Genomic DNA, 21,637 nt, shown 5'->3' with positions numbered 1-21,637 from the left:
GCTTCTCTTGGCATCTCCCTCATTTATCATCTCCCACATTTGACTTTCCATCTTTGTCTCGGCGTGTAGCTGCTGTCACAGTTTGTCAATGTATTTGTGATGTTAGAGCATCAAGCTTATTTCCGTCTGACACTAGACGCTCTAGCAGGTGTCTCCCCATGCACCTGTACAAGCATCTTAGGAGAGCTTACTGAACACGGGCTGGTCTGCAGCTGCGGGCTCCAGGAATCTGGAAAATGTGATTGAGTCCCTCGTCTCCGGCAGCCTGGTGTTGGTCTAGTTGCCATTCTCTTGCAGGAAATCTCTATGTTGTCTTGCTTGTTTCACATTCTTTTCTCTGCAGTTCCTGCTCTAGAGTTTACTCTGTTCTTTCTATGTGTTTGATTTGAAGTTCATCTGTCTTCCCGAATTAAGTGATTCTAGCTCTTTCTAGAGAATTCTAGAAAATTCCACCTACTATCTCTCAGAATATAACCCCCCTATCTACTAACTCCTTTTACATCTGATCAGAAGTACGTTCGAGTTCTTCATTTTCTCACCCATATCTTTTAACCTCTACCTTACATTTTGTCTTTGGGCTGCTTTCTAAGTAGTTTCTTCAAATCTATTTTCCAATTCAGTAATGCTTACTCCAAGCTTGTCTCACATGCTATTTACTCATTTATTATATTTCTAGACATTGTTAGACTCGCTTCCTAATTCACCTTTCTATTTTCAGTCAAAACCTCTTTTACTTTTAAAACGATGTTAAAGCATCTTAGTATATATTCTCTTATTGGTCACTCAAAGATCACTGAGAAATTATTCCTGAAGTGTATTGATTCTTCTGTCTGACTCCTGGTGTTGCATTTCCTTCTGTGTTCTTTAATTTCAGATTCTGAGGTTGTATTTCTATAATTCTACCAGTGTAGATAGATTCTTTAAGGTCTGGGCTTGAAAGTTTTTTTGTTTTTGTTTTTGTTTTTTTGTTTTTTTTTTTAGGGCTGAACCCACCGCATATGGAGGTTCTCAAGCTAGGGGTTGAGTCAGAGCTGTAGCCACTGCCTACACCACAACCACAGCAACTCAGGATCCGTGCCATGTCTGTGACCTACACCACAGCTCACGGCCACGCTGGATCCTTAACCCACTGAGCAAGGCCAGGGATAAAACCTGTGTCCTCATGGACACTAGTCAGATTCTTTTCTGCTGAGCCACAACGGGAACTCCAAAATTCTTTCTTTCAAATAAGATTGTTCACTATCAACTTGGGGTCATCTTAAATTAAATTTTTGATGTGATGTTTTTAATGTCCGTACCATGTTAATCCCGTTTCCCAAAGGAAAGCACAGTTTACAGTGAGGGATTAAAGGGATTGCTGGTTCCTGTTGGCTGTTGTTTTCTTTTGCCGCTGACTTGGAGGGCTTCTAAAGTCACTTATCTGCTGATGTCCTACCCTCTTCTCTTCAGCACACGTTTACTTCAATAATTTTTCCATTTTTAAAATTTGTGGACTTTAGTCAATTTTGACTTCAGAAGATTTTCCTAATTCCTAGCATTTAAATGATGTATTATAATATTTTATCTTTTTTTTTTTTTTTTTTTTTTTGGCTGTACCCACAGCATATGGAAGTTCCTGAGCCAGGGATCAAATCCCAGCTATAACCCAACCTGCAACGCAGGATCCTTTGCCCCACGGTGCCACAGTGGGAATTCCTACATGGGCTTTTTAAACGTTCTTAGTTGAAAGGGTTTGCCCTTGTACCTTGCCCACCACATTTTTGGAGTCGGTGTTATCATCTCTATCCATGTTTAGGGACTTCTAGGTCATTAACGTCTTATCCTCTGAAAAACTCTCCAATCTTTTCACTAATTTTGGAGCTAGTTACAGTTTAAATGTAGAATAGCGTTACTGTAAGATAGCAGTAACAACGGAAAAGGAAGGTAATACATAACTTAGGCCGGACAATGACAAGGGGAGGCAGATTTCTGCAAAGCGGCATAAGGATTTACTTTATCTGCAAGGAATCGATGTCTAACTGTAGATTTTTAATGGGCTTCAGGGTTGTATTCGAGGAATAACGTTGTGCCGAGAAAACCCAATTTCCCTTTAACGACAACCGGAGGTAGAAACTCCCAGCGTCCTGTGACCCGCCCTCAGCCTGAGGCGGCGAGACTGAAGGGCAGCCTTCCAGAAGGTCCGGGGGGTTGGCTGGGGGTGACTTTGAACGTGGGGGTGGGGACGCTGTACCTCCCTCAGGTCAGCAAGGCACAGGGGCCTCGGTGACACCCAGCACCCACTGTGTGGCCAGCTCCCTCCTCCCCACCTGGCCTCCGAAACCTGGCCTTGAGCTTATGAGCCTCAGACCAAACCAAACAAGGAGACGCCTAGACCACAAAACACCAGGAAGCCGAAAAGCTATAGGGGACAGTGGAGCTGCGGCTTTTCCCCCCTTTTGTCCATGAATTTTGTCCATGATTCCATTAAGAACTAAGGCAGGCTTATGACGTCACAAAGGGGAGCATCAGCATTTGATTAAATTTTCAAGGCTAAAAAAGGTAAAATAGATACCAACAGGGATAAAGTTTGAGAACCACATGTTAGGTTTTGCCGAGGGAGGAAGGTGGAGGCCAAGCTGGTGAAGCAAGAGAGATTTAGGGAGGCCTGGGGCCGGGGAGGGGGGGCACCCCCACCGTGAGGAGATACTGGGCTTCTAAAGGGCTGCGCTGGGAATCCTCGGCTGGAGGTCAGGGCGGGAACTTGTGGCAGGAACGGCGAAGAAGGAGGAAGGGGAGGTCAAGGGATGGGGGTCGAGTCCCAGGCCGAGGGCAGTTCGTCCTTGCAGGCCGTTAGCCTCTGCTGCTGCCCAGCCTGAGCCCCCACGTTCCGGCAAAAGGCGCAGACCTGGGTGCGGGACCCGCGCCTGCAGGTGGTCTCTAAGGCGAACAGCCACGTTCCCGGGTGTGTGCAGGGGTCTGTCTCCAGCCTTCTAGGAACCTGTGACCAAATAAAATAGGTTTCCCAGAATGCAACTCAAAAACCTAAATCGGAATTAAACTGTGCAGCTGATATTGATGGAATTCGTATTTAGCTCAACAAAAATGCTAACTTTGGAGTTCCCGTTGTGGTGCAGCGGAAGCAAATCTGACTAGTATCCATGAGGATGTGGGTTTGATCCCTGGCCTTGCTCAGTGGGATTTGTTGAACTGTGGTGTAGGTTAAAGACTCAGCTGGGATCTGGGGTTGCTGTGGCTGTGGTCTGGACCAGCATTTGATAAAAAACCACTAACCTCACTGTGGTTTTCACACAGGATTTCTTACACATAGTTTAAAAGACCTGCTTTTTTGATCATTTTTCTTTTCTTTCTTTCTTCCTTCCTTCCTTCCTTCCTTCTTTCCTTCCTTCCTCCCTTCCTTTCTTAATTTTACGGGTGTCTGGTTGACTTACAATATTGTGTTAGTTTCGGGTGTGCAGCAAAGTGACTCGGTCACACATATAAATAGAGCCATTCTTTCTTCCCATGGAGGTTATTGCAAACTGTCAAGCGGGTTTGCCTGTGCGCTACGGCAGGTTCTCTCAATCGTCTATTTTATACAGTGTGGTGCTGTGTTCTTCCCACCCCCCAGCTCCTCCCTCCCCACGACCATTTCATTGATGACAATCTTAAGATTGGTTTTGAAATCTGAGTTTGCTTCTGTTTTATCAATAATTTTGTGTCATGATTTATTAGCGTCCACATGTAAGTGACATCATATGATGTTTGTCTTTTTTGTCTACTTCACTCAGCATGACCATCCCTAGGAACTAGAAGTTAAGCATCTTTTTTTAATAGGATGTTTTCCAATGTTTGATATGGTGAAAAATTAAAGAACAAACAAACCAAAAAAAAAAGCAAGAATGGAGGCATGTCTTTCTGAGCAAAAAATTATTTTCAACTTGGCATTTATGGTCAGACTGTGGATTGAATGTGAAATTAGCATAAAGACATTTTTAGCAACACAAGAGCTCAAAGCATTTATCTCCAGTGGCCTCCATCTCAATAATTCTTTAAAGTTTGATTTGGGAGCCATTGATCATAGGGATTCCACACTGGGGAGAGACTCCAGAAATTTGGAACAGGGTGAAGTATGACTCAGAAATAGGAATCAACCAATCCAACTGGGGCTGGAGAACGGAAGGCAAGAAAGTGCTGCCTGCAGGGGGAAAATACAAATAATAATATATCAGGTATATCATTGATTTTCACATGCCAAGGAAGGAATTTTGTTTCTACTAGAAATTTGGGGGATGAGCTGGTCCCAGGACAAAAATCAATTTAAATGCTGCTAAGTTGAATGAATGGAAAAATGCCACATTTGGGAAGTAACGTCTAGACCGTATCTCACTGAACGGCTAATGAGAGAGCCTGGATTTAGAGTCAGCAGACTTGCTCTTCTGATCCCCTGCTTACGTTACAGGTAATTTAGAACAATTTCTTGAAGCATCTGAGTCCTTGTTTTATATTCTGTAGAAGGTGTTACATCTATTTCAAAAGAATGCTGTGATGATTAACTTAGCAAAGGTATGTCCAGTGTTTAGAATGAGACATGGAAAATAGAAAATACATTTGATGAAATGAGGTATGTAGAAAATTAATCAATAACTGATGGAAAGGTCATTTGCCTCAAAAAGCAATCTCATCTAAAAGCCAGAGATTTCTCCAAGAACAGTTCAATTGGCTGTTAGCCTTTAGAGGCGAGAAGTAAGTACATTAGTAACAGAGCAGAATGCAGTTAAATTGGGAATAACTAATCTAAAGGCTGGGGAAAAATGAAATTGGACTTGGATTGGCATCTGAGGTGGGCACCGTATTTCACTTAGTATAATGCCCTCCAGTTCCATTCACGTTACAAGGGGCAGAATTTCCTTCGTTGCTGCGACGGTTCCATAATGTGCCTTTGCGAACGTGGAGCAGAGCCTCATCCACGCCTCCCCGAAGGACACTTAGCTTGTTTCCAGGCTTTGGCTCTTGTGGGCAGTGCCGCAGTGAACTTCAGAGTACAGAGGTCTCTTAGAGATACTGGTTTCGTTTCCTTGGGATAAATACCCAGAAGGGGATTGCTGAATCACACGGTAGTTCTATTTTTAAACCTGGGGGAACTGTCCATGCTGTTGTCTACAGTGGCCGCACCAGTTCATAGTCCCGCCAGCTGCGCACAAGGATCTCCTCTCCTCCGCGGACGCCCCAGCGCCCGTTCCCGCCGGCCCCTTGACCGCAGTCGTTCTGGTGGGACTGGGTCCTTGCGGTTTGGCTGCTTCCCTGATCTCATCAGTGATGCTGAGCACCTTTTACTTCACCCGCGGGTCGTTTCTACACCTTCGAAAAAATGACTGTTCAGGTCCTCTGCTCATTTTTAACTGGGGTGTTTGGTGTATTGCTATTAGGTTGTATGGGTTCCCGATGTATTTGGGGTATTCACCCCCCCCATCCTGATACATTTTGGATAGATGGTTTGCGAAGGTGTGCTCCCATTTTACAGGTTGCCTTTTTATTTGGCTGGCTGTCTCCTTTGCTGTGCAGAAGCTTTTCAGTGTGAGGTCATCCGACTGGCTTATTTTTGCTTTAGTTGCCTGTGCTTTTGGTGCAAGACCCAAAAAAATCAATTCCAAACCAAATTAAAACATAAAAGTAAAAACTAGATGTCATTTGAAGGAGGTTGTATAGGTAGTTATTCAACAAGGTCAGTACTACATTATGACGACTTATTCATACTCTGAAAATGAAACACAGTTTCATTTTTTAAAATGTAAAACAAAGAGCGTTTTACTTAGAGAGTTTGGTTTGCAGAGTAGCTTAAATTCAAATTCAGTAGATCAAGTTTGTGCTATAGCCAAAGATAAATATCTTCTCTTTCCTCCACCTGGTATTCCAAGTGTTTAAATTCTTTGCCTTCAGAAAGCTGCTGTCTTTCCCGGGACGATGGATGATTTGCACACATTCGGGTCATCATTGTAGATCTAAGTGGGTCCCATTGAACGTACGTTCCTCTGTGTCTTCTGAAATAGTCGCAGAATCTAGCTTCAGTCTCTCTGGCATCACAGGGAATCCACCGGCTATCAGCCTGGAAATGCAATCATCTAACTCGGAGGCAAAATAGACCCTCTCCTTGAAAGTAATTTGAAGAAACAGTGTTCTCTGAAGCAGAACATTCTGGAATACTATGTCCCTCAAAGCATTTGGGTCCTTCAGCTTAAATGTATATCTCTTACGGTAAACCATTACTTACCTTGAAATTCCAGAGTGCAAAAATCTGTTGCTTATAAATAGCATATTTATATGTTAAATACCTGCAGCTCATGGACTTTCATTCCTTTTTTTTAAAAATTCTTATTGCCCTGAAGACAATTTCTGAAGTGATTTTAGAGATATGGAGTCGTAAATGAGGTAGTCCTGAGAGAGAAAAAGCAGTTCAGTTTGAAATGTCCCAAGTAATCATTTGGCTTTATGTGTGTGCTTCAAGGTAGGTTAAGGTGGAGCCGGGACTGAGGGCAAAAAGCCCTCACCTGTAATTAAGTTACAGGCACTCAGGTTTCATGGAACAGAATCAAATGACCATTTAGTTACTAAGAGAAATACAGCATCCTCTGTGCCACCAGACAACATTGCGCCAAAACGATGCAGAATGGACTTACCATTTCACCTGTCTCCACTTATAAAATCACAAATTTAAAGACCATCATAATTTCTATAGGTTCGTATATATTAATTTGTCGGAGACCAGTACTTAGCTCTGTTGCCTGCTTTCCAATTTCCTAAAATAAAACTGAGTTAATGAGCACTGTGTTCTTATCATGAGGGTTTGAAATATGTAATTTTTCCTGATGAAAACAGCATAAGGGAAATCTCACGGGCATAATCGATGGCCTGAGATGTTTACTGTAGTTTTATCTTAATTTAATGGGTTACTATGTCTCCTTCCACAGTTGCCTTGAGGCTTTGTTTGTTTGCACAAATAGCTATCATCAGTCAAACACGACAGGCATAGTTGGGCTTATTATAGCTTTAGCTGGTTTTCTAAAGTAATATCTAAGTCTGTTTAACATTACAAACAAACTTCTAAAATACTTAGCTATTAGCACTAATTTTTCTTAGCCAGAGTTAGAGAAAATGGAAGAAGTCTGTTTTAGCAAGAAAATGGCAATTGCTTAGGGAAGAAATTACTTTTATTTTTTTATTTTTATTCATTCCTAATTGTTGAACTCTACTACTTAGAATATTTTAGTTAACAAAGTTTTTTTGAAACACAGGTATTTGTGAATGTGCCTTTCTGAATATAAGCATATGTGTGCACATATATCTATGTATATAACTATAGAATAAAGTTATTTTAATGTAAAAATGAAATAATTCACATACACGTAAATATAAATATAATAGAAAAGCACTTTTTTACGTATAAAATACTTTTAATGGATTTTTTGCTTCATGCTAAAGAGATACAAAGATCGAAGCAAAATCCATTATCTGTACGTCTGTATGCACATCGGTGTGTGTGCAGGCATATGTATGTATGTACTTTTCATTCAAAGATTTCGCTGGACTCTTTCACAGAATATTTTCCTAAACCCCTAAATTAAATGAAACTTCATTCTTTCTGAACAACAGGTTAGGAACATATTCCAACTACAAAGAGGAAGCATTGTCCTGCACTACCTTGCTGACGTCACTAGGATATAATCTCATTGAGGCTTTGTGTGGGGTTTTTTTTTTGTTTGTTTTATTTTGTTTTGTTTTTTCCTTTTCAGGGTTGCACCTGCAGCATATGGAAGTTGCCAGGCTAGGGATGGAATCAGAGTTGTAGCTGCTGGCCTGCGTCATGGCCACAGCAATGCCAGATCCAAGCTGCATCTGCAAACTATGCAGCAGCTTGAAGCAACAGTGGATCCTTAACCCACCAAGAGAAGCCAGGGATCGAACCTGCATCCTTGCAGATACTCGTCAGATTCTTAACCTGCTGAGCCCCAGTGGGAACTCTAAAGTTTTGTATTTTTATTATATCTTCATCTTTGATTATTTCTTTATAGAATACTTGAAAATAGAAAATGAAGAAAAGAATTTGTTTTCAAAGTGTTTTTGAGCTTGTGTGAGTGTATTGCACTCATTTGTTTTTGTTGGAAACATATCCTGTTTTTTGACTGTTGGTTGTTGTCAGCCACAGAGGGTCTCGTATCGGTTGTGATGTATCACGTCATTCTGTTGTCTGCATGTTCTTTTGTGTGGCATCCTATTTGTGGAGAAAAGCGTTTTAAGACTGGGCTATACGTGCAAAACTCAATAACTGAGAGAGAGCATGACATCAAGTATGCAGGATAAAGCCTGTCCAAACTGCTTTATGTCTGCTTAAATGTAAATAAATTGATATGCGGGAAGTCACCTTTCTGTCATTGAGGGATATAAAGTTAAGAGATTCTAAACTTTTTTTTTTGTCTTTTGCTGATATCACAAAATCAGGTTTTAATCTCCCATCCCCAAAGATAATATTTTAACTTTATTTACTTATTGTTTTAGTTGTCAAAATGGTAATACTGGAATCCTATGTCTCTTCTTGGTAATTTCCCTAATTATAATTGATTTTATATTTTGAATTCTCTGCAGCTCCCAGAAAAATGTTATAGCAGGTGAGCATTTTATAAAATATACTCAAAATTCATAAATGCGTGATCTGCCTCTTCTGTGACAATGGAAACTTTCAATGTAGGAGACAGTGGCCCGTGTTTCGCTTTTATCCTTTTACTCTTGGGTGACTGGAAGGACTGCTTCAAACAAAACAAAACAAGCTTTCTCTCAGATATCCCACGTAATTTTCACCTTCTTGGGCCTTGCAAAATGATCATTTTAATATACTCTTTTTTGCATTTATAAAAGATAATACATATTATTTTAGAAAATCTAGAAAATGAAGAAACATACGATAAGCCAGTGATATTATCCCAAATCCCTTCATTCAGGGAATTTCTGAGAACATTGTGGTATAGGGATTTTCAGGGTTTTTTTTTTAATATATAAGGTTCTCATAAAATTGAAACCACAGTGCATTATAACTTTGTATCTCTATTCTCCTTTGTTCATTCGACATCATACCGTGAGATCTTCCTCCTCCTGAAGTGTATTATGATAGCACATTTTGTACTATTAGCACAGAATTTAATCAACAGTAATCCCATTATTGGATTCTGATATTATTTATAATTCCAACTTCCTTAAATTATACACAGTAAATCATGGCTCATAAATCATCACGAGTGTATTTGATTATACCCTTAGGTATATTCTCAGACATTTAATTATGGAGTCCAAGCACATGAACTTTTCTAAGAATATTGACATGTGTCCTACACAAACACACACATGTGTTAAAACATAATTTTATCCAAAAAACTGGTCACTTCCTCACCCTCTACTGGACACCAGTAATAGCCAGGCGCAGTGAGTTTAGAAATGAGGTCTAAGCGAGCTCAAATGTGTAAGACGGTGATTTGCAAAAGTAGTTAAGCATAGGGAGTTAATGTGTTTCCAAACTTTTAGCAAAGGTGACTTTATTGATGGCGGTATTTGTATAATGAGTGATAGTACTTCAACAGTACATCTTTATGTTTTATTTTTATTTTAAAAATTCTATTCATCAATTTGGCCTGCAGAAGTTCCTAGCCAGGGACTGAACCCCGTGCCACAGCAGCAACTTGAGCCGCAGCAGTGACCACACTGGATCCTTAACCTGCCGAGCCACCAGGGAACTCCCAACAGTCCTTCTTTGGATAACAGCCCTTCTGAAGGGGGAAGATTAATAATTTATAATACATAAAATCATTGCTAATCATCATAAGCAGTTACTACCTATGTAAGCATGTATCTACTGGGTGGTTTCTTTTAAAAATGCTAACTGCAGGGTTCTGCCACAAACCACAATGCATTTCCCTAAAACTGACTCCACGGAGCCTCAACCTGGTTTTGTTTAAACGCTTCACTTGCTTCTGGTCTCTAGGAGCATAGGTGGCAGAGTAAAGGTCAGGACACAGCCCAAGTGCCGAAGGGCTGGTTGGATTTCTTTGGAAGCAGCCCTCCTTTAAGAGTGTCTCTCAGCAGGCGGTTGGCGGGGTCGCCAGGGGCTGCTTGTCGGGACCCCGCGCCACGTGTCCCGCGGAACCGCAGCGCTCTTTGCTCGTGGGGCTCCTTTCTCGTGGGGCTCTGGAGACGCTGGTTTTCAGGTGGTATTTACACGTCCAGGACACCTGCATTGTATCGTTTAGGGCCTGTCCTCAGAGCCCCGCGACAAACACGTCGTGCAGCCTGCCCGGGTTTGACCTTAGACTGCACTGGGTTCCAACCCAGGCGGCGGGTCTTCGGGTGGAGACACCAGAGAACCAGCCGGCCATTTGTTCTTCCTCTTGCTCGGCTGACCAGAAACGTCCCTGTAAAGCACTGTTGGTTGAAAAGGGCCCCAGCGTCGGAAAAACATCTTGTGAACGCAGCGCAAGGGTGTGAGTTTCTTTGACTCGACTGTCCCGGCCCGTCTGGCTCCTAACGGGGAACGTGGCATCGCGGCTGCTGCGTTCAACATGCGGGGCCCTGGGTTCCTTCCGAAGGTGTTTATGCGATTTCAGCATAGACGGCAAAGAGAAGCAGATGCTGCCGGAACACCAGCCGCATGTTCCATAGGAACACCAGCCGCATGTTCCATAGGAGCCGAAGGGTTTGTCTGGCGAGTCCGTTGACTTGGTCCCCGGTACGAACTCCGCACACAATGAGACACCGTTACTTTCCACACCATCAAGGGCCACGAAAAGCCAGTATTGTAACGGAGCAGGACCCTATGAGGTCTCCCCCGATGAAGCCCCACCCATGTCCTCCACGTGGCTTTTGTCCGTAGAAAAGCTTTGGCCAAAGACCAAACGTAGAGGAGTGAGAAAATGCAGAAAGAAGGGAGAAAGTCAAGCAAGACCAAACGATAGCACCCCACCCACTGAACGAAGTCAAGAACCTTTCGTTTCTCCTCGGGGATGACAGGTAAGAAATACTCTGGGCCTTGTCCTTGCAGCTGTTTCGCGGGGGGGGGACGTTCACTGTCTGTCCTCCGCCAGCAGGGAGCCCTCAGACCAGTTGGAACCAGAAGGTGGATGCCCTCGCCCCCTGCCAGTCAGGCAGATGTCTCTGAGCTGAGCACGCCCTGCGCCTGGAACCTGCACACCGGATGCCCCACCGCCCGCTCAGGGCAGGACACAGCCTTGAGGGCACCCACCCAGGGTGGCCCCCTTGCCTGGCAAGGCCATAAAGCTCTTCTTTTCTCCGGCGCCCCAAATCTGTCTCTGCATTTCTATTTGGCACCGCTGAACAGAGGCCGAGCTTTGGCCACGGTAAGATCACAGATACTTTGATGTTCTTACGGCCGCGCAGGCTTCCGAGAGAAGAGACGTGTCCGAAGCCACTCACTCCCTGTGTCACAAGCGATGTGACCGTAGCCGTGCGGGGTCGTGACGTCAAAGGCAAGGTGTTTCTCCTTTCGCAAGAGGAAGATGAGAAAATGTGATCCTTTAACTAAAGACAAACAAAGGCTGTTTCAATAGCGACCTAATTACGTACATACATTTACAAATCTGAATATCACTTCGATGATTAACTAGAGGAAAAATTCCTTGAGATTGTAGATTACCTTCCAGGGGATAGTCCAGGACAGGTATTTTATGGTAACGACATACAGAAAAAAGATTTCAGTCCTGGGTATAACGTTTCATTTTCTAAGTCTATTGAATTATTTCCTGCAACATGCTTTAATTATTTAAAATTCTATCTCATCCATCAGAATCAACCACTGTTTCCTCTCTTCCGTCTGTTCTGAGTTCCTCTCACAAACAAGCAGCTGCTAATTAAGGGAGGCTACAGCCTCAGGGCTGCACAAAATCCGGTTTGTTAGCACCAGGGGGATCAGGGGAATCTGAGGAAAACAAACGGCTTATAGAATGAAAAGAAAAGAAAAAACAGATCATAGGGGGAATGCCATATTTTGCTTCTATATAAAAGTTTTGCAAATACTTTACAGTTTATTTACCTTTCTTTTTTGTTGTTGTTATAACAAAAATAAAGTGAATGAGACATGGTGTACAAATCACGACATAAACACAAACAACCGCGTGGGGCCAAAATATCAGATGATCTCAAAAAACTGTGCCCCATGAACTGAAGGAAGACAATACTTCTGTACCCTCCTGTCTTGCAGCTGCCGAGTAACTCTTAAGACTGTTAGGAAAATACAGATTGATAACATATTTAAAATATGAAGGATATGGAGTTCCCATAATAGCTCAGCAGAAACGAATCTGATGAGTATCCATGAAGACGTAGGTGCGATCCCTGGCCCTGCTCAGAGGGTTAAGGATCCCGTGTTGCTGTGGCTGTGGCGTAGCCAGTGGCTACAGCTCAGATTCGACTCCTGGCCTGGGAACCTCCATATGCTATGGGTGTGGCCCTAAAAAGACATAAAAAATATATGAAGAATGTACAATAGGAAGATAAAATAGCATACAAAAAGGAAAAATTAATTTAAAAATAAGTTGTCTAGCCAAAAAGTGAGATTGGAGAAAGAAAACGAACAAAGCATATGTAAGATTCAAAATAAGAGCAAAAATTAAAATGTGCAGAGTTATTTTGTTTAATGACAAAGAATTTCTGTTTGAAAAATAATTTGAAAAAAGACCAGAGTCAGAGTTCCCACTGGGCACAGTAGGTTAAGGATCCAGCCTTATCTCTGCAGTGACTTGGGTCACTGTGGAGGTGTAGGTTTGCTCCCTGGCTTGGAGCAGTGGGCTAAGGATCTGGCTTTGCTGCAGCTGCGGCTCAGATTTAATCCCTGGACTGGGGACTTCTACAGGCTGCACGAGCAGCAGGGAAGAAAAAAAAGTTCAGTGTCACATGCTTTATGCAATGGTTGTATTAAAATCATAGAAAGACTAATGGGAGAAGGTAAAAGAACATATTGGATACATAAGGACCCAGAAAACATAGCACCAGTGTTCTTTTTGTTGTTGTTGTTTTTCCCATAAAACAAAACAAAGTGAAACAGAGCAAAACAACGACGTGTATTTTAGCTCCAAAGTTTGAAGAGAAGTTCTCTCTCCAGTTGATCAGATCACAAAAATGTGGGGGTTTTTCCTTTCCACTTAGGATATTTATACTCTGAATCCTCAAAAGTTGCCTGCCTTAGCAGCAATTTCCTTTTCAAAACGAAGGCACTACGGAGACAGGGGAGCCAAGGGAGGGCAGCAGGTGAGGTCGTCCTGCAGCAGGTCTTCCTATTGCAGGTGCTCCCCCTCCCCCGGCCCGGTAGAAAGTCCCCCCATAGCAGTGGCACATGGGAACTTGGGAGCAGAGGTTCTCAGGAGTCCAGGTTTGGAAACTGAGCAGTAATTTGGTGATGGATCAGGGAGAAGGGTAAATGGGGCAAAAGCATCCAGTTGGACACAAGGTCTAGACACATAATTTGGGGTTGGGTTTTCTTAAATTCCTATGCTTCAGGTAAGGATGAATCTAAGATGAACTCACAGATGGGAGATGCGTGGCAAGTCAGAAAGAGCACTGCAAACCATTTATTTAACATGGCCTAACTTTATTCTGCTAAAATTAAATTTAGTTAAGTTTTATGAAATGCATCAAGCTTGTTTCATGCCTTAGCTTTGTCATTAAAGAATTCTGTGCTGTTCTTTTTTTCTGTCCCATATTCTCAGTAAAATCCTCTAACATCTGAATTTAATTCTGCTTTACTTTTTTATATTAAAAGAATTAGATAATCCATTAAACAAATGGGAGAAGATAGCATTCATGTTATGTTGCATTATGAAGTTAATTGGATTAACTAAATTAGCTCTTTTACATTCAGGCCTGCATATGTTTTTAACATTTAGAGCAAGAAATCATCAAAAGACCTCAGATTTCTGTGATCTTCTCTCTTCATTATAAATCCGAGGTCAGTCACGCATTTATTCCCCACACCACTGATGAGACCACATACCATTAAAAAGCTTAAAATTTAAAGAAAAAAAATGAGGACGAGAAAAAAAAAAAAAAAGCTAAAGGGAAAAGGAAACCAAGAAAATAATCATAGTTGTTTTAATGTCATGCAGTCCTGTAAACCTACCTAACCTTATTGAGAGCACAGTGACAACCATACGACAAAACTGTGCTAGATATTGTGGTCTGGATTCCAGATATCATGACATTTCCAGGAAAGAACCCACTGAAAGCCTGGAAAAAACCCCAAGGTTCAGAGTTCTCTGTAACTGGAAAGGGTTTTGCTTGAGAATGGGAGTCTACTTGGGAAATATTGATTACCTTGCTTCAAGGCTCAGATTGACCTTACATTCAGGCCACCTGGATCCTCACAAAGTGGCTATTCCAAGGACACAGCCCAAGCTTCTCGCGAAGGTTGATGCTAGGAATTGCAACTCCGGGATGAAAGGCGTGATGTCCTGACTGTCCACTTTAACAGGGACTTTGCACCGCCAAATGGTACTTCCTGGGGAAAATTATCCATCACGTTAAGAATGTTCCACGCCAAGTCTGAGTCTAAGATTTGTATCATTAAATTTCTTTACATTTAGAAGCAAAAATTGATTTCGGATTGTACTCGTTCCAGTTTTCCAGGAAGAGGCAAACGTTCACGGTCTTTGAATATATAGTTTTTAATCTGAAGCAATTTCTGCCAATGCCCATAAGAGATAATGGGTTAGGATCTTACAGTGTGTGATAATTTCATTTTATTACTATTATTGCTAGTTTTAATAAGGTTTGGTAACTTTGAGTCAAAGAATTATTTTGCCTTCTACAGAGAAAGATAATATAATTATGGCACAAATTACACTGCCTTAGATACTTTGGTTAAAATTTTCAGAGATTAACATGTCAGTCACTGTTGTAAATAATCAACAAAAGAGTTTAGGAAATTCAGAATTAATCAAGTATATTTCCCTATTTGCTTTTGTTTCATAATTTTCACTTGGTATCATATCTCACATATCATAGTCCACGGTCGCATTTGATTAGATGATTATTTTTATTTGCATACTGCATAGAATATGTGTATCTTAAAACAAAGATGTGATCTCAGTCAACTGTAATATTTTTACCAAAATATTGCAGTTTATAACAAATTGTTTTTTTCCTTTAATTTCCCCATGTTATATAGGTAACATGAGTCATATATATGCCCACATATGTGTGTGTATATATCTATATATATCTATATATATATGGGTTATGTTTACACAGGAATGTGATGGACTGTCCAGATAACAGAGGAGAAATTAATTATACCATCTTTGTGCCCCAAACTAACCACTGCACCGAGCACAGAATCAGAAGGCTTTCTTCTCTGAAACTAGAAAACACCTACAAACAAAATTCCACCTAATTTTATATTTAAATTACCTATTTGTATTTTCTACTTATTAATGTCTTCTAGCTTATAGCTCAGGTTTTGTATTAATTCATAGAAATTCTTTTTATACCTGAACATTTATCATTTGCCTATTGTACATTTTAAATATATATCTCAAAATTTTTTCACTTGTTTTTGATTTGTGAAGTCCTTTGTTGCATGAATCTCTTAATTTAGCTAAATTATTCTTTTTCCATTATGTCTTTTTATCTATTTAAGAATGATTTTCCCTACCCTGGAGAGCCTATATTAATGTACTATGTAACAAATCTATGTTGCTCTATTACTTACATTGTAACCACACTCATTTCACCCATAAGCATATATATACTATTTTTGCACATATACTCTTCTCTATAGAGTGTATAATTAATTTGCAACTTCCATTAAAAATCCTATTGAAGTCTTGGCTGCTGTTGCATTGAATGTGTGGATTAATTCAGGGAGAACTGAGTTTTTGCATCTTCTGTTTTCTATCTGTGAGCCACGTAGAAGTAGTAGGTATTCATTCAAGTGACCATTTCGTACATTATTCGTTTAAAACATTTCTCTCCACAAAGTCTGGTGTCTATCAGGTTAACATCCGAGTAACTTCTATTTGTTTCCATTCTGTAGGGGATTTTCTTCTTATGGGATATTTTCAAACTAGTCATTTCTGTTCTACGGCAGAGGCCGTTCATTTTTCAAGGTTTCCATTCATTGTACTTGCCCTCCTGCTTGGACTTTTATTTTTTTAAACAATTTGCTTGTTGAGTTTCCTAAGCCAGTGGTCAAATCATTTCCTTTTAACCATAGTTTTCTCCTTTGCATTCAAATTTTTGTATATCTTCTTTTCCCCTGAAATATATTCTGTTTGCAAGTATTTAAGGAGAATGTGAATATGCTAGCAGTAGTTTTCAGCATCTTTGTTTTGTTGATTTGATATTGTTTTCATTTTGATTGCACTTACTTTCCAAATTTGTTTTGGCTTTATCGGTGCATAGACATTCTAGGCATGAATAAATCACACTCAGTTTTGTCTCATTGATATTCAAGTGACATCAAAATAAAGATCATTAACGTATATGCTCCACAATAATTATTTTCCATGTAAAAGCCAGCCAGACATTACCGAGAACTGAGAAACGCTGTTACGGATAAAATAACATAGGATTAAAACAAATCAAGGAATCTGGGGTCAGGTGGACCTAACCCCAGGGTTGGTCACAGCTTTGCTAAGTCTGTTGTTTGTTCTCATGCGTTAAAGGAGTTCAGTGGGAGGAATCACATACATTTTTCAGTAGGAAGAGAAGGATGCCGTAAGGAAGGTGCATCAGGAGGTGTCGTGAGCCGAAGGCTGTGAACCACGGAGAAGCGACAGGGCAGACATCCTGACCCAGGGGTGGGGAGTGGAGACGGAAAGCTGCTCTGAAGGCACAGGAAGGACACTTGGTTAAGACCCTGGGGGCTTGTGCTTCCGTGTTTTCTGACCAGGTTAAAGGTGAGTGATGCAGAATGTAAGGGAACCTGGCTCCTTTCCTTGTTTGAAAGTATCTAGTTAATGGCACCCAGAAATCTGCTGCTTTGCTATTACAGTGTCCCCTCTCTCTGCCACCTTCTCACCACGACAAAGTGGAGAGGCAGACGGAGCAGAAGGAAACCGAGGGAGACACGGCAATACACCCATTTGGTTCATATCAAGACACACATAAACCAAAGTATTTCAAAGTGTCAGCACCAACAATTACTATTGGGACTGAATAATAGACTATATTGATTGGAAATCGGATACATTTCAACTTTGCACCTCCCTCTGTGTTGCAAAGCACAGTTCCATAGAATGAAGGACATTTTAACCTTTAATCATCAATGCGTACATATTTTGAAATATTTCTGAACTCCTCGATATAATTGCATAAAGGTAGTTAGACAAATTTGTGAAATAAGAAGCAAGTCTTGATGACGATGTGGAGAAAAGGAACCCTCGTGCCTGGTGGGGATGCAACTGGTGCAGCTGGTGTGGAAGGCAGCAGGGCCCTTTCTCGGAACACTAAAGATAGATCTACCAGGAGGTCCAGGAGTTCCACTTCTAAATACGTAACTGAAGGCAGGGAGATCACTGTCTCAAAGCACTGTCTGCCTCCCATGGTCACTGCAGCACTATTCACAGTGGCCAAGACGTGAAAACTGCCTGAGCCCATTGATGGATGAAGGGGTAAAGATGTGGCGTGTGTGTATATGATGGGACATCATTCAGCCATGAACAAGAAGGGACTCTGGTCATTTGCAACAACATGGACAGGAATTGAGGACATTATATTAAGTGCATTAAGTCAGACAGAGCAAGACAAATACCGAATGATCTCACTTATATGTGGAATATAAAATACTGAACTCCCAGGAACAGAGAACAGATTGGTGGTTGGCAGAGGGGGGAGCTGGGTAGGGGAGACGGCTGAACGTGCTCAAAAGGTACAAACTTCCAATTATGAGATCAGTGAGTTCAAGATTAATTTTTTTCAAGAAGATGAAAATGAAAGAAGGCACATTTTTAGAGTTTCACACCAAAATGACCAATTCTAATAAACAGAAAATATTAGACAAGTAAAATTCATCTTATAAATATTAATGAGTTTAGAATTAAAAATATCGCAGAACCAAAAGTTTTCACATGACTTTAAAGGGCATATTTTATTTTCAAATTCCCAAATTTTCTGAACCTTTCTTTCTAAACTATAATTAGACTTGATCTTAATAAGCTCTTGTTACAAGGAAGGCTATTGTAGGAGTCAGGATAATGTGTATGTTACATGCGTTTTACTTTGGATACTTAAACTCTTTTCTGTGGGTTTCCTTTGAACACGGATAAGAAGCATTCAGTTCTTATTACTGTTTACAAAGCTTTTAAAAATGTCCTGGTGTCTTGTTGGCAAGAGACCGTTAGAAGGCTGATAACGACGACCGAGTCACTTTGATTTGGAAAAACTCTCTTCCTTAAGACTTCGTTGCAGTTCCGGAAACGCGGAATACTGAAGCTCTGAAACACAGTCGTGGAATACTGAAGCTCTGAAACACAGTCGTTGTCCACCCTTCCTTAAAGGCGCTTTGTCTGCCATGCTTCAAACACACCAGGGAAATGGAGTCTGAGTGTAGAGTGGTGGCTCTTTTGATTATCTGGAGGGCTCAATCTTAAAGTAACTTTTACGAAGCCCACTGGAAGATTTTTTTTTTTCTGGTACCAATTTATTTTTACTTTGAAGTGGCAAGGCCACTTGATATGAACTTGAAGTATATAGTATCTGAATGCATAGCTTAAATGTTATGTGTATTAATAAGAATTGTAGTCTGATGCATGAATTTACATTTAAAATCAACTGGTAACTCTTTAAAGCAGATAATTATCTTTTCAACAAAATGCAGTGCTATTGTATCTATTCTAAAAAATCATTCTGAATTGCTCTTAGCATCTGCTATGAGCTGAACCGCGTGCACTGTGAATTTACACGGTGAAGTCTTAATCCCCCCTACATCCGGATGGGGCCATATTTCAGTTACTGTCCTTAGAGAGGCAACTAAGTTAAACTGCAGTCGTGTGGGTGGGTTCTGATCCTGTATGACCCCTGTGCTTATGAGAAGGGCAGGTTAGAGAGAGGAAAGCTGTCCACAAGCCAAGAAGAAAGGCCTCAGGAAAACCCAGCCCTGCTGATACCGTCTGCCTTTAGAATTCTGAGAAAATGAATTTCTCTTGCTGAAGGCTCCTGGTCTGTGGGACTTTGTTATGGCCTTCCTGGAAAACTCATACATCATGGTGCCAAGGTATTTGCGACATGCCAAAAGTAATTATAAGAAATTATTCATTTTGCTGCTCTAGGTTTACAAAGGATACGCTATGAAGCATCTGCTCTCTTGGTTCACCTCCTGTCTCGGGCAAGCACTGACTTGGACCCAGGATAAAAAGTGTGAGGCTAGTGATGGCTTTTCATAATGTCTGTCTACTCATGAAGGGATAAAAAAAGCTGCAATGTCACACTAACAAAGAACACGGAGACGACCAGTGTGCTTAGCTCTGAATCTGGGAAGGATTTCCACCCATTGAGGCGCCAGGGAAGGAGGAAGAAAAATGCCATCAGTGGAGGGGCTGGCCTCTCATGTGGCGAAACTTCTGGCCCTGGAAACAGGCAGGCCTTGTACCTCGCTGCCTCCGGCCCCCGGACCTGAAGATTCGAAGATCACACAGCCGGACCCTTCCTGCTTGGAGATGCGTGTCCAGCCTTCCCCAGCACGGCTGCGCTTCCCACATCCGGGGGATGCAAGTCCATGGACAGAGGGGTGGCCGTGAGCAATGGAAACGCCCCAGCAGCTGTGACCTTGAGAGCACCTGGGAGAGAAGAGAGAAGAGCTGGGCTTAGCCTAGATGCCTAGAAAGTGCGTCAGCTGTGACGCTTCATTGTTCATCTGAATTGGGGGGATGGGATTAGGGGGTTCAGTGTGGGGTGGGAAGGAAGGGGGCCAGCAGTCTGCCTTTCCAGGATGATGGAAGTGTGTACGTGTGCACGTGTGGCCTATACCGCAGCCACAGCAACATCAGATCTGAGCCACGTCTTCAACCTACACCACAGCTCACGGCAACACGGGATCATTAACCCACTGAGTAAGGCCAGGGATCGAACCTGCAACCTCGTGGTTCCTAGTCGGATTTGTTAACCACTGAGCCACGACGGGCACTCCTCAATTATCTCCATGTATGTAATTTTCTCATAATATTCTGAGTTTGTCACTCAGAAATATGAAAGAGTGATATTTAAAATTTTTCCAAAATTTTTGCTTGAAGATATTATTGGACTGGTAAAGCCTCATTAAAATACAAATGAGAACCAAGACAAGTTTTCTTTTAAATTATCTCTGAATGACAATTAATTGTCCCACAGTAGAGCTAGACTGAGCAAAATCTACTCATCCTATAGGAATTTTATTAAACGTAAACAAACAAAAAACATAATGCGCCTGGTACGTATTAAATTTGAAATAAGCAGATGCACTCTGCGGATTCCGGCCTCCTCCATTCCTCCCGGGAAAACTGTGGAGTAACAAGATTTGCAGCCTCACTCGCTGCGTCTCATTTGCATTTGCCTGTGCCCTTCCTGGCCACGCCTCCTCTCCCTCCTAAGGGCCTCTGCCTAATGGGCTAGTGCTCCTTCCACAGCATTCCTTCTCAGAAATCCACATTCAGATTAAGACGCAGGTTTTTGGTGAAGCTTTTTGTTTGTTAAACAATGCCGACTCACAGACTCTGAAAAACTTATGGTTTCCAAAGGAGACCGTTTGGGGGTGGGGGGATGTGCTGGGGGTGTGGGATGGAAAGCCTATAAAATCGGGTTGTGATGATCATTGTACAACTATACATGTAATCAATTCATTGAGTAATAATAAATAAATAAATACATAAAAAGAAAAAAAAAGCTATCAAGGGATTTACCTAGGGGGAAAGTGGAGCACTAAGAGGAAGCAATTTTAATTTCACAGAAGTAACACAATTTCAACTTTAAAAAGTTGTTTAAAATAATATGTACTGCTGTCAAATGTAATAAATCTGTCATTAATGTAAAAACAAACAAAAAATCCCTCCAAAATACAATGCTTACAGCTCATCATGATCATAGATTTATAAATCTGCCTTCTCTTACTTTTTCTGCCACTCTTACCAAATGAGCCCCAACCAAAGACAAACAAGAGAGAGAACTGTACCCATGATGCATGTCACTGCTGCCAAAGAACTTAGAATCCAAGAGAAGAATACTGAGTGTGTGTGTGTGTGTGTGTGTGTGTGTGTGTGAACACTCATATTTTTAAAAACAACTTATTCTAATTTGTGCGATAGGATTTGTACCAGATTGGGTGGAGATAGCTCTTAAATTTTAATGGTTTGGGGCGGGAGGGTTGGCAGAAAGCCTTCCTTACAGCTGTAGGCACTTCAGCGGAGAATTAAAACATTAGCACATGTCCACAAGGCCGCTAAAGGGTGAAGGATGATTCAAGCATCCAGCGGAACAGGCAGTGCGAGAAGCTGGAATTCAGAGGACCAGACAGTGCGTCCAGAAGCCTGCGGGGAGGTCGGGCTGAAGCATCGCCGAGGAGCATACACACCTGCAAGTAAACGCGGACCGTATCCTGTGGTCAGCAAGGCAGAGGAAAAGCAGGAGCTTTGTATGAGGA

At 41.5% G+C, this 21,637-nt stretch overlaps 1 long non-coding RNA gene across 2 annotated transcripts in view; it reads right to left on the bottom strand.

Moving 5' to 3' along the window:
- Nucleotides 1–9,540: 9,540 nt before the first annotated feature.
- The window catches only part of LOC146400263 (uncharacterized), a 56,483-nt gene continuing 44,386 nt past the window's right edge, over nucleotides 9,541–21,637 (bottom strand). Inside the window, exons 6-8 of one of the 2 annotated variants that reach the window (XR_014816907.1) lie at nucleotides 19,616–19,802; nucleotides 14,341–14,524; nucleotides 9,541–11,553 (exon numbers count right to left, since the gene is read on the bottom strand). This is a non-coding gene — a long non-coding RNA (uncharacterized LOC146400263). Of the gene's footprint in view, nucleotides 11,554–14,340; nucleotides 14,525–18,096; nucleotides 19,803–21,637 lie in introns of those variants that run through there. The other variant, XR_014816906.1, reaches the window with a different exon arrangement.

The sequence above is a fragment of the Sus scrofa genome, chromosome 9 (assembly GCF_054392235.1).
Source record: "Sus scrofa isolate SSC_HxYL_T2T_F1_AM1 chromosome 9, Sscrofa_HxYL_maternal_Yorkshire_Landrace_v2.0, whole genome shotgun sequence".
NCBI lineage: Eukaryota > Metazoa > Chordata > Mammalia > Artiodactyla > Suidae > Sus > Sus scrofa.
The sequence above is the reverse complement of the archived record's forward strand: the minus strand, read 5'-3'. Positions and strand labels throughout refer to the sequence as shown.